The sequence below is a fragment of the Hemitrygon akajei genome, unplaced genomic scaffold, assembly GCF_048418815.1.
Source record: "Hemitrygon akajei unplaced genomic scaffold, sHemAka1.3 Scf000158, whole genome shotgun sequence".
NCBI lineage: Eukaryota > Metazoa > Chordata > Chondrichthyes > Myliobatiformes > Dasyatidae > Hemitrygon > Hemitrygon akajei.
This window is the reverse complement of record NW_027332044.1, coordinates 852,316-867,808: the sequence shown is the minus strand read 5'-3', so window position 1 is coordinate 867,808 and position 15,493 is coordinate 852,316. Positions and strand designations below refer to the sequence as shown.

Here is a 15,493-nt window from a genome sequence, read left to right as displayed (position 1 = left end):
GGCTCCAGAGGCTTTGGCGAGCAGATGCTGAGGACTAGCTTGCTCCCAGTGAGGTAAGGCCGGATAATCTCCTTTAATTAATCTAATTATTTTAGGAGTAGGTAATGGAGGCAGCAGTTAGGGCAGTCGAGTGCTCAGTTAGCAATGTGTGGGAAGTCCGGGCGAGCACAAATGTGCCTGATGACCACCCCTGCAAAAGGTGCATCCAGCTGCAGCTCCTGACAAACCGAGTTATGGAACTGGAGCTGGAGCTGGATAAACTTCGGATCATTCGGGAGGCAAAGGCAGAAATAAACAGGAGTTACAGGGAGACATTTACCCCGAAATGTCAGGAGGCAGGTAGCTGGGTGACTGTTAGCAGGGGGAAAGGGAATAGACAGAATGAGTAAATCACCCCTGCGGCCGTTTAGGGAGTTGGGTGCAAAGATGAAGGACAGGACCTCCATGGTTGCAATCTCAGTATTGCAACCCGTGCCACGTACTAGTAAGGCCAAAAACAGGAAGCTAATGCAGCTGAATACGTGGCTAAGGAGTTTGTGGAAGAAAGATGGCTTCATGTTTCTGGACAATTGGGCCCAGTTCCAGGGAAGGTGGGGCTTGTACCGACGGGACGGGTTGCACCTGAACTGGTGGGGGCTAACATCCTTGCGCGAATGTTTGCTAGTACTGCACCGGGGGGTTTAAACTAGATTTGCAGGGGGATGGGAACCAGAGTGTTTGCGCAGATGGTGAGGTGGAGAAGGATAGAGTTCATGCGAGAGCTGCAAGTACAGTGCATGGTGTAAAGCCAGATCTAGCATTTGAGGAAAGAGAAACAGAATAAAGGTTGTAAAGGTAGTTAAGTAGAAGGGCTAAAGTGCGTGTACGACAATGTAAGAAACATCAGGAACAAAGGTGATGACAAATTGCCCTTACAATTTCTCAGTTCTATCCATACTGACTCTACATCGCCTGTTTCTATGTCACATCTCGCAAGGGACTGAATTTCAATCCTCACCAGCAGAGCCACCCCGCCCCCTCTGCCCACCTGTCTGTCCTTTCGATTGGACGTATACGCTTGATTATTCATTTCCCAGTGAAAAGTGGCAGATACGTTCACCTCGGGGAAATGTGAGGTGGTATAATTTGGAAAGACAAACTCAAAGGCAGAGTACAAATGGGAGGATACTTGGTAGTGGAGAGGAGCAGAGGGATCTGTGGGTACGTGTCCACATATCCCTGAAAGTTGCCTCACAGATAGATAGGGTAGATAAGAAAGCCTATGGGGTGTAAGCTTTCATAAGTCGAGAGGTAGAGTTTTAGAGTCGCGATGTGGAGATGCAGCTCTATAAAACCCTGGTTAGGCCACACTTGGATTATTGAGTCCAGTCTGGTCGCCGCACTATAGGAAGGATGTGGAAGCATTGGGAAGGGTACAGAGGAGATTTACCAGGATGCTGCCTGGTTTCCAGAGTATGCAATTTGATCAGAGATTAAGGGAGCTAGGGTTTTACTCTCTGGAGAGAAGGAGGATGAGAGGAGACATAATAGAGGTGCACAAGATATTAAGAGGAATAGACAGAGTGGACAGCCAGCGCCTCTTCCCCAGGGCACCACTGCTCAGTACAAGAGGACATGGCTTTAAGGCAATGGGTGGGAGGTTCAAGGGGGATATTAGAGGAAGGTATTTTTTTTTTCACTCATTGAGTGGTTGGTGCGTGGAATGCACTGCCTGAGTCAGTGGTGCAGGCAGATACACTAGTGAAAGTTAAGAGACTACTAGACAGGTGTATGGGAGAATTTAAGGTGGGGTTTATATGGGGGGGGCATTGTTTAAGGGTCGGCACAGCATTGTGGGCTGAAGGGCCTGTAATGGGTCGTTCTATTCTATGTTCTATGTTGTAACATTGCCATAAATTTCTTATTCATCATTTCCACCCGTAAAGCCTCACTTAGTCGAATTTTCTCGCCTGCCCTGACTGTCCACTGCAGTAAAAATTTCTCAAACTAGTAATGTCACCCCTCATCCTTCAATTTCTTCCTCTTTCTCACGACTAAAAATAGGGAAACCGAAAGATCGTGCTGTCCTGCTTGCTCCTCCTACACCCAATTCTCAGTAATGTCCACAACTCAAGTTCAGCAACTCTCCAAAAAACTCTCATGCACAGTCCTGACAAACCTTCGCGCTGGGATATCAGTTCACCTCTAGTTTATGTGTAAACCGTTTTCCATCTCTTCTATACAAATCCCAACTTCCATGGAGAAAAATTCTATGATTCCAATTTTCGGAGCCCTCCCACCCACAGCTCGTGCTAAACTGTATGGTTGTCATATATCTGGGCACACTGGGGCGGGTAGTGGTCCTCTCCTTTAATTTAATAGCTAAATCCCTGACCTCACTTTGCAAAACCAGCTTCCCATTTGCTGCTCACATACTCACTTAAGAATCATAGAGAAGGAATGGTGTGCTGAGAAAAGGGAAAGGAAGGGGAGGAGATTGTGGCCACAGAAAGGGTGTTCAGATTGCAGCCGTTGGAGCTGAACATGTGAGTTACCATATTTTGCTCCCTATCTAGGATTGGAGTCTGCTTAAACGCCGAAATCCATTGACCCACGACTAGTACTCAGAGACAGAGCAAGAATTCCTCCATACAATCCCATCGCACACTCCTGGAAACATACACTGATGAACGCTCCCTCTGCAACGATCCATGGCACACTGCCGTGGTCAAACACAGAGTGTAGCTCCCTCCACATTGTCCCAACAGACACTCGGAAATCTTACACGGAGTGAAGCTCCGTCCACACCGTCCCAACACAAACTCCCAAGGTCAGATAACCAGCGAAGCTCTCTAAATATTATCCCATATCTCTCCCGGGGTCAGACATGTGAAGTACCTCCCGCACCATCACAGCACACCCTACCGGAGTCAGCAAAAGTACGAAACCCTCTCCCTCCTCCGTTCTCCCCACTCACCAATACCCAGATTTTCGTCTTTCCAGTAGTCTTGAACTGTGTGAGTCTCTCGGAGATGGTGTGTGTGTGTAAGCGGATTGTGTGCTGCCGTTAGAGGAAGGAAGGGGAGGAGAGAGGAGGCCAGGGAAAGGGTGGTGAGAATGCAGACACTGATGCAAGTGGTGCGGAAGCACATGACCGGCCTGTGCATGCAGAGTTGTGGAGATATTCAGATCCTGGCGATCGATATCCATGGGACGGGGGGAGGTGAAACACCAGCCATCATCTCTCCATCATACTCCGCACAATTGCCTGTGACACAGAGTGGGAGGGGAGTGGAGGGACGACGTAGATGGGGAGCGTTTAGCGGGTGGAGTGTATCACCGAGATGGAGAAGGGGCGTATATGTACGTACGGGATGATGGAGACGGCGAAGTGTACAGGAGGGGGTTTGGGTCACGGAGACGGGGTTTCTTGGAACGCAGGGATGGTTGACGGAGACGGGAGTGGTGTACTGGAGACGGGGAGTAGTGCAGGAAACAGAGAGTTTGACGGAGTTGGGCAGACATTTTGCCGAAGGAGGGTGTTATGCATACGGGGTGATGTTTTCGATTGTTTTCGAATTATAGTGCAGGTTAACCTTCTCCAAATATGTCCTCTCTATCACACCCTCGGCTTCCCGAATGTCCCTGAGTTCATCCAGTTCCATCTCCAACTCCTCAACGCGGAGTGTTAGAAGCTGCAGCTGGATGCACTTAAGACCATAAGACCATAAGACAAAGTAGCAGAGGTCGGCCATTCGGCCCATCGTGTCTGCTCCGCGATTTATTTTACATGATCTGATCCATTCATCCATTTCGTCCCACTTACCCCGCCTTCTCACCATAACCTTTGATGCCCTGGCTACTCAGATACTTATCAATCTCGGCCTTAAATACACCCAATGGCTTGTCCTGCACTGCCGCCCGTGACAACAAATTCCAGAGGTTCAACACCCTCCGGCTGAAAAACAAAATAAGAAACACCCCCATCTTGGGAAACCACTTTGCCACATCCTTTCTGTCCATGCCTTTCAACAGTCGAAATGTTTCTGCGAGGTCCCCCCTCATTCTTCTAAACTCCCAGGAGTACAGTCCAAGAGCGATCAACTGTGCTTCATACGTTAACCCTCTCATTCCCGGGCTCATTCAAGTGATTTTTTTCTGAACTCTCTCCAACGTCAGCGCATCCTTTCTTAAATAAGGAGTTTAAAACTGAAACACAGTACTCCAAGTGAGTATTTACAAGTGCCTTATAGAGCCTCAACATCACATCCCTGCTCCTATAATCTATTCCTTTAGAAACAGACAATAGTCAATAGACAACAGGTGCCGGAGAAGGCCATTCGTCCCTTCGAGACAGCACCGCCATTCACTGTGATCGTGGCTGATCATCCACAATCAGTACCTCGTTCCTGCCTTCTTCCCATATCCCTTGCCTCAGCTATTTTTAAGACTTCTATTTAACTCTTTCTTGAAAGCATCCAGAGAATTGGCCTACACTGCCTTCTGGGGCAGAGCACTGCATAGATCCACAACTCGCTGGGTGAAAAAGTTTTTCCTCAACTCCGTTCTAAATGGCCGACTCCTTATTCTTAAACTGTGTCCTCTGGTTCTGCACTCCCCCATCATCGGGAAAATGTTTCCAGCATCAAGCGTGCCCAATCCCTTAATAATCTTATATGTTTCAATCAAATCCCCTCTCATCCTTCTAATTTCCTGTGTATACAAGCCCAGTCACTCCAATCTTTCAATACCTGACAGTCCCGCAAACCCGGGTATCAACCTCGTGAACCTACGCTGCACTCCCTCAATAGCAAGAAAGTCCTTCCTCAAATTTCGAGACGAAAACTGAACACAACACTCTCGGTGTGTTCTCACCCGGGCCCTGGGCAACTGCAGAAGGATCTCTTTGCTCCTCTACTCAATTCCTCTTGGTATGAAGGCCAACATGCCATTAGCTTTCTTCACTCTCTGTTGTACCTGCATGCTTACTTTCAATGTCTGATAAACAAGGACACCTAGATCTCGATTTACTTCCCTTTTTCCTAACTTGACACCATACAGATAGTCATCTGCCTTCCTGTTCTTGCCATTAAAGTGGATAACCTCACATTTATCCACATTAAACTGCATCTGCCATGCATCTGCCCACTCAACCAACCTGTCCAAATCACCCTGCATTCTCCTAACATCCTCCTCATATTTCACACTGCCACCCAGCTTTGTGTCATCTGCAAGTTTGCTAATGTTACTTTTAATCCCTTCACCTGAATGATTAATGTTTATTGAATATAGCTGCGGTCCCAGTACCAAGCCTTGCGGTACCCCACTAGTCACCACCTGCCATTCCGAAAATGACTTGTTAATCCCTACTCTTTGTTTTCTGTCAGCCAACCAATTTTCTATCCATGTTTGTACTCAACCCCCAATACCATGTGCTCTAATTTTGCCCACTAATCTCCTATGGACCCTATCAAAGGCTTTCTGAAAGTTCAGGTACACAACCCTGTCCATTTTCATAGTTGCATCCTCGATAAATCTGCAGAAGATTAGTCTTTCGGGGTCAGACAATAGGTATGACGCCCACCACACCAACCCAAGACACACCACCAGATCGGAGACTGAGCAAGCCTCTCTCTCTCTCTCTCTCTCTCTCCTCTCTCTCTCTCTCTCTCTCTCTCTCTCTCTCTCTCCTCTCTCCTCTCTCTCTCTCTCTCCTCTCTCTCTTCTCTCTCTCTCTCTCTCTCTCTCTCCTCTCTCTCTCTCTCCTCTCCCTTCTCTGTCTCTCTTTCGGTCTCTCTCTGTATGTCTCTCTCTTTCTCCTTTGAGAATATGGTTCAAGCGGTTTGTGGAGGGAGCTTCACCTTGTCTGACCCCGGGAGTGTGTTATGGGACGGTATGGAGCAAGTTTCACTCTGTGCCTGACCCCAAGAGTGTGTGAGGGGGAGGGATCTTCCATCTGGGTCTGACCCTGTGGCTGTGTGATGGGACAATGTGCACCGAGTTTCACACTGTCTCTGACCCCAGTCTTGTTTGTTCGGACGGTTCAGTGGTTCTTGTCCCCTCTCCCTCCTCTCTCTCTCTCTCTCTCTCTCTCTCTCTCTCTCTCTCTCTCTCTCTCTCTCTCTCTCTCTCTCTCTCTCTCTCTCTCTCTCTCTCTCTCTCTCTCTCTCTCTCTCTCTCTCTCTCTCTCTCTCTCTCTCTCTCTCTCTCTCTCTCTCTCTCTGTCACTCACTCAAGATTAGGAGCGGGGTAATGAGGGATGTTAACTCACTTTTCATGCAAGTCAACAGTTGGCGGATTAATTTGCTTTTGGGGACAGAGCTGTTGTAGTTGAGATTAGGGGGAATGTGGGATTTTACCTCACCTTTCCTGCTGGTCAAAGTCGGCAGAATAATTTGCTTTCGGGGATAGAGCTGTTGTGGTTGAGGATGCACGCATTCCTGAGACAGGTGGCCTGGCAGAAGTCCCAAAGGGAATTCGCGATTGTCCTGGATTCAAGGGTCGAATACAACTCAAGGCCTTTTAGTCGATATTGGCACCTGGTCCTGTTCATCTCCCAAGATATTGTTCCCCAAGAGTCTGGTAGTCTCGTTCGGAAGTGATCAGAGAGAGGCGAAACTCTGTCAAAAAGAAAAGAGAAATTTACAAATGTTTCAGAGGGCTAGGTAATGTTAGAATCTAGAAGATTATAAGGCAAACTGTAAGGAACGTAAGGGGGAAATTATGAGAGCCAGAAGTGGCCATGCAAAGTTTTGGTGGCAGGATTAAGAAAAAACACCAGGCATTCTACAAGTACATGAGGAACAGGAGGATAAGACGTGAAAGAATAGGACGTATCAAGTGAGGCAGTGGAAAGGTGTGCATGTAACCGCAGGAAGTAGCAGAAGTACTTAATGAATACTTTGCTTCAGTATTCACTATGGAAAAGGATCTTGGTGATAGTAGTGACGACTTGCAGCAGACTGAATAGCTTGAGATTGTGGATATTAAGAAAAAGGATGTGCTAGAGCTGTTGGAAATCATCAGGTTGGATAAGTCGCCGGGACCGGATGAGACGTACCCAAGGCTACTCTGGGAAGTAAGGGAGGAGGTTACTGAGACTTTGGCGATTATCTTTGCGTCCGAGTCCATAGGACGCTCAAAGCAGCTGCGCAGGATGACTCTGTGGTTAAGAAGGCGCATGGTGTATTGGGTTTAATTCGTGGAACTGAATTTCGGTGCACAGAGGTAATGTTGCCGCTATATAGGACCCTGGCCAGACCGCGCCGAGTACTGCGCTCAGTTGTTGTTTCCTCACTGAAGAAAGGATATGGAAGCCATAGAAAGATTGCAGAGGAGATTTACAAAGATGTTGACTGGATTGGGGAGCATGCCCGATGAGAATAGGTTGAGTAAACTCGACCTTTTCTCCTTGGAGCGACGGATGGTCAGAGGTCACCTGATGGAGGTGTATAAGATGATGAGAGGCATTGATAGTGTGGATAATCAGAGGCTTTTTCCAGGGTTGAAATGTTTGCCACAAGAGGACACGGGTTTAAGGTGCTGGGGAGTAGGTACAGAGGAGATATCAGGGGTAAGTGTTAGACGCAGAGAGTGGTGAGAGTGTGGGATGGGCTGCCGCCAATGGTGGTGGAGGCGGATACAATATTCACTTTTAAGAGACTTTTGTATAGGTGCATGGAGCTTAGAAAAATAGAGAGCTATGTGCAAGCCTTGTAATTTCTAAGGTAGGGACATGTTGGGCGCAACTTTGTGGGCTGGGCATGTATTGTGTTGTAAGTTTTCTATGTTTCTATATTTCCACCCATAAAGCCTCACTTAGACAAGTTGTCTTGTCTGTTCTGACTGTGTTTTGTAGTTTACGTGTAAACCGTCTTCTATCTCTTCTGTAGAAATTTCACGTTCCTTGTAATAAACACAATGAATTCTGAAACCCTCCCACCTGCACCGTAGCTTGAGCCACGTGCTGAACTATATGGTCTTCCTGTGTCTGGGCACACTGGGACGGGTGGTGGTCCTGTCCTTTAATTTAATAGCTAAATCCCTGACCTCACTCTGCAGAACCACCTCCCCGTACATACCGATTTCATTCGTACATATATGGACCAGGACGTCGAGCCGCTCACTCACCCACTTAAGAATCACAGAATATTTTTGCAATAGCAGTTGAGCCTCTTTCTGTTGCACTTAAGTCAACTACATTATTTCAAGGTGTTAGGAGAGGGGTCATAGAACATTCCCATTGAAATCCTCTCAATTCACATCTAACCCTGTCGTGCTCTCCACCCTCAAAATGTTTAATCAATTTCGCGGCCACTATACGTTCACATCAGTTCAGTTTTGGGCCCCGTTCATAGAAACCATCTATTTCTTCCCTCCACACTCGATTCACTTTTTAGACAATGGGGTTTGAACGGTCTTATGTGCATTAAGGATTTGTGCACTGAAAATATATTTAATAGTTTTGATAACCTGTGCAGAACATATGGCCTTCCGCATAATCATTTTTTTTTCAATACCTGCAGATTCTCCACTTTGTCAAGGAAAATTTTTCCTCTTTTCCTGATCTACCACCTGCTATGTTGTGGGACAAACTCACTCATAGCTTTAATAATAAAGGGTTGATCTCTGTACGATACTCGCAGCTGATGTCTTTGGGTGTTCAAAATCTAAAGAAAACTACGACTAGCAGGGAGGATGACCTTGGTGTGGATCTGGCTGAGGAATATTGGGCAAAAGCACTGAATAGGGTTCATTCCTCGTCATCATGTGCTAGACTCGGGCTCATACAATTTAAAGTTTTACACTGTACATTTAAGTAAAGCCAGGCGTGCTGACATATATCCTGGGACAGACGCTGGCTGTGACAGGTGTTCCTTCTCTCCGGCTGGTTTAGTGCATGCATTTTGGTCTTGCCCTCGGCTTGATGGCTGCTGGGCACTGGTTTTAAAATTATCAGTGAGGTTTTGTGGTTACACCGAGACCTTGGCTGCTTATAGTTGTATTTGTATTTGATGTTTTGGATTTAAATGCAAACCAATCGGATATCATTTCACTTACATCGCTTTTGGTCCGTAGGAGAATCTTGCTGGTCTGGAAATCTGCCACTCCCCCATCTGCTGCTGCTTGGTTAGAGGAGTTAATGTTTTTTTTTCCTGAAATTAGAAAATATTAAATTCACTCTGAGGGTGTCTGCGAGAAAGTTCTATTGGAAATGGGGGCCTTTCTTGTCATATTTTGGGAGTCTTAAGGAAGTACCTACCAGTTGAGGGCCTTTGATTGTACTTGGGAAGTTGCTTCCCTTTTAATACGCATATGGTTTTCCTCACAGGGTGGTTGATCAATTGTAATATGAGTGTATTCTGGTCATCTGAGATGTTGTAGATGTGTGTGGGACTTCGTCTACAATTAGTGTGGGGGTGTGGCTGTGAAATGTCCGTACTTGTGTTTGTGAAGTGTTGTATTGTAAATACATTAGCTGCCATTGTATGTTCCGGGAGGGCGGGTGAGGGGAGGTTTGTTTAGGGGAAAGATACAAAAGCAAAATGGAGGAAAATGTAATCCATTATGTATTCTATATTGTGCTGGTTGCTTCAGTAAAATATATTATAAAAAAAGAATCATAGAGAAGGAATGGTGTGCTGTGAAAAGAGGAAGGAAGGGGAGGAGAGTGGAGGCCACAGAAAAGGGTGTTCAGATTTAGCCGTTAGAGTAGAACGTGTAAGGCACCATTTTCTTCCTCCCTGTTTCTGATTGGAGTCTGGTTAAACGCCGAAAAACGCCCCATCGCTAGAAATCACAGACAGAGCGAAAAACGCTCCATACAATCCCATCACACACTCCTGGAAACATTCACTGAGTAACGCTCCCTCCGCAAGGATCCATCACACACCCCCGGGATCGTACACAGAGTATAACTTCCTGCAAATTGTTTCAGTCCACACTACGGGATCACACACAGAGTAAAGCGACGTCGATACCGTCCAACAGCACAGTTCCTGGGTCGGATAACCAGCGAAGCTCCCTAAATATTATCCCATCACTCTCCCGGGGTCAGAGATGTGAAGTACCTCCCGCACCATCGCAGCACACCCTACCGGAGTCAGCAAAAGTGCGAAACCCTCTCCCTCCTCCGGACTACCCACTCACCAATACCCAGACTTTCGGCTTTCCAGTAGTCTTGAATTGTGTGTGTCTCTCGGAGATGGTGTGTGTGTGTCTGTGAGCGGATTGTGTGCTGCCGTTAGAGGAAGGAAGGGGAGGAGAGAGGAGGCCAGAGAAAGGGTGGTTGGTTTGCAAACACTGATGCAAGTGGTGTGGAATCACATGACCGGCCTGTGCATGCAGAGTTGTGGAGAGATTCAGATCCTGGCGATCGATATCCATGGTACGGGGGGAGGTGAAACACCAGCCATCATCTCCCCATCATACTCCGCACAATTGCCTGTGACACAGAGTGGGAGGGGAGTGGAGGGACGACGTAGATGGGGAGCGTTTAGCGGGTGGAGTTTATCACCGAGACGGGGCGGGGCGTATGGGTACGGACGGGATGATGGAGACGGCAAAGTGTGCGGGGAAGTGGGTGGGTGACGGAGACGGGGAGTGGTGTACTGCTTTCTGTGTGACGGTGACTGGGAATAGTGTAGGAGTAGGGTGACGGAGTCGGGGAGTGGTTTAGGTGAGGGAGGGTGTTATGCATACGGGGAGGACTGTCTTCGAGTTACAGAGCAGGACCTGACTCTGTGTTGGTATCGTTGAGTGGTGAGATCCTGCTCTGGTGCAGAGCCTGTCAGTGTGTCAGTGTCACGATGAGGGGCGTGTTCATCTCAGATGTGGGTTGTGGCAGTGACACCGAAACAATTTCAGTGTCCCATTGAAGAACATCTCCGTGTCACAGTGAGAGTTGTGTGTCTCGTTCATAGCTTATGCAAACGGTACTGTCCCGCCTGCAATCAAGTCTCACTAATATCTGTCGTGTCAGGCTTAGACGCGTTGACCCCTGACCTGAGCGCATCTGCCCTTCAAACACTACTTCCTGCATTGAAAGTCTTAGCATCATCTGCCTCAACAACCACTCAGCTATCTGTAATGGCGTTCTTGTTTACATGTCCCTGCAATGCTAGTTTATACCACCACTCTCCCCTACTAATGGCAAACCTTACCGCTGGGATATTAGCTCCGATCCAGTTCAGGTGGTAAACTGACCGAGTTGCTAATGGCAGAGGAAATGAAGGATCTGAGCGAGCAGGAGTCTATACTGACGCCCAGTGTTCGTTCAGCAGAAGACAATCTCTGCTGTGAACAACTGAAGATTACGGTGGCATTTAGTGTATCCAGGGGCCTCAGGCTGCAAAGGTGTGTGTGTGTGTGTGTGTGTGTGTGTGTGTGTGTGTGTGTGTGTGTGTGTGTGTGTGTGTGTGTGTGTGTGTGTGTGTGTGTGTGTGAGTGTGTGTGTGTGTGTGTGTGTGTGTGTGTGTGTGTACATAATGCGTGAAAGTACTTACTGATATCCTAGATATGTTTGCTCTCTTTATCATTCATACATATTCTGTACGCTTCAACCCAAACTCTTTAGCCACATTTTAAACTGAATGTTCTGTCTAATTTCGGCCACACCTGCACATACATATGTTTGGAGAACCGTCTTCCTTTTCCTACTGATACACTGGTGACGATAACGACAGCATACCATCGAGGAATCTCGTTCTCGTCCGCAGTACCTCTTTTCCGTTTCCCTAACATAAACAACCCTAACGATACAGCTCGCCACATTTCACCCCTTATCCCCTGCTGAGCCACAGAACCATAGTCAGTGCCAGAGACCTGACCGGTGAGACTTTCCCCTGCTTGATCATTTGCACCTCTCTCCTCCCATCCAGAAGTATCCAAAGTGGTCTACCCGTTATTGAGGGGGTTGGCCACAGTGGTCTCTGCACTGGCTCTGGCTGATTAACTCTTTTCACCTTCCTGTCTGTCACCCAGATTCCTGTACCCTACACCCAGGGTGTAAACACCTCACTACGAGTCTTCCCTGTCACCCCTCAGCTTCCGGAATGATCCCAAGTTCATCCAGTTCCAGTTCCAACGTTGTTACACAGATCGTCACAGCGAGATGCGTGTGGGTGTCACGGTTTGGAGTCGCTTAGCGTCCGGTCGGGGTTGAGTCCATGTCATGGTGAGGGGTGTGTAGGTGTCACAGTGACAGCTGTGTGGCTTGCTGACTGCCTATGCTGTCTGTGAAGTGGTTGTTCTCTGTGTTTCGCAATCTATCGTCAAAGTCCTTGATAAACCCCGCCCACCTCTGCTCACTCGATGAGTTTAGATCTGTCGTTTTGCCCCTCTTGCAGAGCAGTGAACGTAAATCACCGAACAGAACAGACCCTTCGGCCCACAAAGTAGTGATATGCCAATTGAGCTAAATCACTTCTCACTGCACAACAACCCTGAATTCCCTGCACATTAACGTCCCTGTCAAAGAGGCACATGAACCCCTCTCTCCATGTTTGTCAATGAATCTCATGTGACCAGTAAAGCCGCCCCTCAACTTTGAATACTTCCCGCTTCATCACGACTAATACAACCGAAACGGGGAATGTTGAGCTGACGCTCCTGCCCGCCCTGCAATGGCGTCTCGCCGATGTCTACAATATCATAATTCCAGCCGTTGATCCCTGCCCTGAGCTCATCTTTCTTTCGTACAATACCTCCAGCATTGAAATGGAGGCAGCTCAGAACATGAGTCCCAGCAGCCTCAGCCTTTTGTTTCCTCACTTTGTCTGTGGGCTTAACAAAATCTGTCCCAACAACCACTCTACTATCTGTTTTGCATTCTGCTTTTCATCCCCCTGCATCTGAAGTTCAATCCCTACCCCTCCTCCTCTTTAATGGCAGAACTTCCCGCTGGGATATTAGTTCCAGTCCAGTCCCGGTGGAAACGGTGCGAATTGCTCAGTGGCGGAGAAAAGGAAGAGGTTGCGCAAGGTGAGAGCGTTGTGGCGAGGACTCTGGGCAGGTGTATGTACCGCCCCCTAGTGTTCGCTCGGCAGAATACAACCTATGTTGGTGTCGAATCCAGATTTCGGTCGCATTCTGTGGACGGCGGGCCTCAAGCTGCGTTGTGGCCTATTTTAAGCCTCATATATTCTAGGTGTTTTTGCACCTTCGTCCTGGAGTAACGCTGTTTCGTCTAGCTGCACTTGTCGCTATTCATGTAAGATTAAATGAAAGTTAAATTTGCATTGTATTGAAATAGGCCTTATACCCTGGTCGCACCTTACTTGGAAGAGAACCCAATGATCCAAATATCAGAATCCCTCATTCATAACACGACACATTCGCCACGTGTTAATCGGTGTTGTCTTCCTAATTCTGGCCACACCAGCACGTACCGAACTTCGCCTGCTCACCCTCCCATTAAAGATTGCTGAGGACCCGCTCAGAGTGGCAGTGTCCCTTACACTCGGGAAGCAAAATACCATCCAGAATCTATCTCACATAGAACCAATGATCCCCTCTCACCACAGCTCTCCTCATCTCGCCCTCTCCCTTCACTTCTGAACCACAGAGACAAAATCAGTGCCAGAGACCAGACCTGAGATACTTCCCTCTACTTGGTCATTTGTATACAAGGTGGTAGACCTGTTATTGAGGGGTTGGCCGCAGTGGGCATTCTACCCTGGGCCTGGCTGTTTAACCCCTTTCATCTTCCTGACTGTCACCCAGTTTCCTGTGAACTGTACTTTGGGTCTAACTTCCTCCCATTATGTTCCCCCTATCATCCCTGAGCTTCCCGAATGATCCCAAATTCATCCAGTTCCAGTTCCAACCCCTTAACGCCGATTCTGAGAAGCTGCAGCAGGATGAACTTCTCACAGGTGAAGTCGTCAGAGACACTGAGGTCTCCCTGCCGTCCCACGTCCTGCAACAGGAGCATTCAACTCTCCTTCCAGGCATTGCCTACTTCTCTAATTGAAGAAAACAATAAATAAACTGAAAACAAGTCCGTCAACAGTGGCCCCTGTATTATATATATATTTTTTCCCTGGCTGATGAACCCGCTTCCCTGATTGGTTGTGTTCAAAGAAATGCGAGACGCTGTCCCAAGGGAAAAAAATGAGTCTGTGACTCCGTCAGTCAGACTCAGAGCGAAACAACCACTTGAACCCCTCTTCCCCTGAGTTTGTCAATGCACCTGATGTGACAGTTAAAGCCGCCCATCTCCCTTGAATTCTTTCCTCTTCAACCAAAATCCGGAATGTTGAGCTAACTGCCCGGCCCGCCCTGCAACGACCTCCCACTAATAACAGTAAAATCCAGACTTTGTCCCGGTCCTGAGCTCATCTACCTATCGGACAATACTTCCTGCATTGAAACGTCCGCAGCTCCGAACGTGAGACCCAGCAGGCTCAACCTTTTGCTTCCTGACTTTGTCTGAGGACTTACATCTGCCCCAACAATCACTCCAATATCTGTTATGACAGTCTGGTTTTCATTACCCTGCAACTGTAGCTTAAATCCCAGCACTCCCCCTTTTTAATTTCAAACCTCCCGCTGGGGTGTTATTGTCCACTCCAGTTCAGGTGAAAACTGAGAGATTACTCGGTTGGAGAGACAGTGAAGTGGTTGTGCAACGTGGGGCGGGTGGCGCGGCCTCCAGGCGGAGGTATGTGCTGCCCTCTAGTGTTCACCGAGTGCTAGAAGCTGCAACTCGATGCGCTCCTATGACTGGAGATCAACGGTCTAACCCTGTCATATCTTTCTTGCCTTTGCCAATGAATCGGCTTCGTCGATTGCTTGCTTTAAAAAAAACGCTTGGGCTGTTTTATAATGCTCTGTCAGTGAAACCTGTCCTAACGAAAGATATTTATGGGTAGATGACTCCGACAGTCATACACAGAGCGACGCCCTCTCCAAAACATCACAGCACGCACTTCCGGGGACAGACACAGAGTGCAGCTCTCTGCAGACCAACCTATTACAGATTCCCGGGGACAGACACAGAGTGAAGCTCCCTCCACAAGATACCATCACACACTTCCAGGGTCAGACACAGATTAAAGTTTCCTCAACACATTCCCATCATGTACTGCCGGGGTCAGACACAAACTGATGTTCCTTCACATCTTCCCATCACACTCGCACTCCCGGAGTTAGAAACAGAATGAAGATCTCTTCCACCATCATGTTACACACTCCCGGGGTCAGACAAAGACTGAAACCCTCCACGGCGCACCATCACACAATGGCGGGTCGGACAGAGAGTAAATCTCCCCTGACAACTTCCCTTCCCATACTCCCGACGTCAGACACGGTGACGCTCCCGGGGTCAGACACAGAATGGATCTCCCTCCACACCGTCCCATCACACACTCCCGGGGTCAGACGCAGAGTGAATCTCCCTCCACACCGTCCCATCACACACTCCCGGGGTCAGACACAGAGTAAATCTCACTCCACACCATCCTATCACACACTCCCGGGGTCAGACGCAGAGTAAATCTCCCTCCACACCGTC

The 15,493-nt window shown here is 48.0% G+C and overlaps 1 long non-coding RNA gene across 1 annotated transcript; it reads right to left on the bottom strand.

Annotated features, from left to right (window-relative positions):
• Positions 1-6,465: 6,465 nt before the first annotated feature.
• On the bottom strand, positions 6,466-10,220 carry LOC140724070 (uncharacterized). Its single transcript, XR_012098032.1, has 3 exons — positions 10,129-10,220; positions 9,040-9,134; positions 6,466-6,599 (listed from the first exon to the last, which is right to left on the bottom strand). It is a non-coding gene; the product is annotated as an uncharacterized lncRNA (long non-coding RNA).
• Between the last annotated feature and the right edge of the window lie 5,273 nt (positions 10,221-15,493).